The sequence below is a fragment of the Colobus angolensis genome, unplaced genomic scaffold, assembly GCF_000951035.1.
Source record: "Colobus angolensis palliatus isolate OR3802 unplaced genomic scaffold, Cang.pa_1.0 Scaffold65, whole genome shotgun sequence".
NCBI lineage: Eukaryota > Metazoa > Chordata > Mammalia > Primates > Cercopithecidae > Colobus > Colobus angolensis.
The window spans coordinates 3,867,549-3,868,793 of NW_012120154.1; the positions used below are offsets into that span (position 1 = coordinate 3,867,549).

At 49.8% G+C, this 1,245-nt stretch overlaps 1 protein-coding gene across 1 annotated transcript in view; it reads right to left on the bottom strand.

Annotated features, from left to right (window-relative positions):
• Positions 1–1,245, bottom strand: part of TRIOBP (TRIO and F-actin binding protein) — a 98,707-nt gene that overhangs the window by 65,046 nt on the left and 32,416 nt on the right. The gene's annotated exons all lie outside the window — the stretch shown is intronic.

Here is a 1,245-nt window from a genome sequence, read left to right on the forward strand (position 1 = left end):
TTTTTTTTTTTTTTTTTTTTTGAGACAGAGTCTCGTTCTGTCACCCAGACTGGAGTGACAGACTCGGCTCACTGCAAGCTATGCCTCCGGGGTTCAAATGATTCTCCTGCCTCAGCCTCCCAGGTAGCTGGGATTACAGGCGTGCGCCACCATGCCCAGCTCATTTTTGTATTTTTAATAGAGACAGGTTCTAATGAGTCTGTTTCATGTGTGACAGCTCTAGAAAGCCCCTGTTTTTTGTATTCAAATGTTCCTACCCTGAGGCTTCTCCCAGGGCTGCCATGAGGATGGGAAAGGTGCACGGATGGACAAACTTTTATAAACTGATAGCTGCGAGTTTGCCAGAAATGCAGAATCTCAGGTCCCAGCCCAGATGCACTGCTTCTGAATCTGCATTTAACTAAACTCTCTGGTGATTTGTACAACTTAGAGTTTCAGAAGCGCTGGCCTGAAGGATTAACGTAACTGGCCTCAATAGTGACCTCTTCGCAACTCCTAGCCTCATGACAGAGTTGCCATGACCTTGGTGTGTCATCCTCCATCCCGCTCAATCCCTCAGTCACCGAGCAGGTGTTGAACACCAGCTATGTACATGTCCCTTGGCTACTGCTTTAGATGAAGAGTAAAGGGTATCGTGGCCTCATCTTAAAGGAGCCACAACTGTGGGTGTGGTGGCTCACACCTGTAATCCCAGCACTTTGGGAGGCCAAGGTGGGAGGATCACTTGAGCTCAGGAGTTCCAGACCAGCCTATGCAACATGGTGAGACCCTGTCTCTACTACAAGTTTTTTAAAACTTAGCAGGGCCTAGTGGTACGTGCCTGTAGTCACAGCCACCTAGGAGGCTGAGGCCAGAGGACTGCCTGAGCCCAGGAGGCGGAGGTTGCAGTGAGCCAAGATTGTGCCGCTGCCCTCCAGCGTGGGCAACAGAGCAAGGCATTGTCTTAAAACAACAAACAAAACAAAAAAGTAGCCACAATTGCCTTCACGCAGATCCTCTCTCCTCTCCCTTTGCAGCCACTGCCCCGTCCAGCCTCCCTGGGCTGTTGTTGGTGAAGTCTGAGTTCCCAGCACCTAGCAGAGAATTCAAAATTTGCATGGTTGCCAGGCGCAGTGGCTCACACCTCTAATGCCAATACTTTGGGAGGCCGAGGTGGGTGGATCATCTGAGGTCAGGAGTTCGAGACTAACCTGGCCAACATGGTGAAACCTGTTTCTACTAAAAATACAAAAATTAGCTGGATGC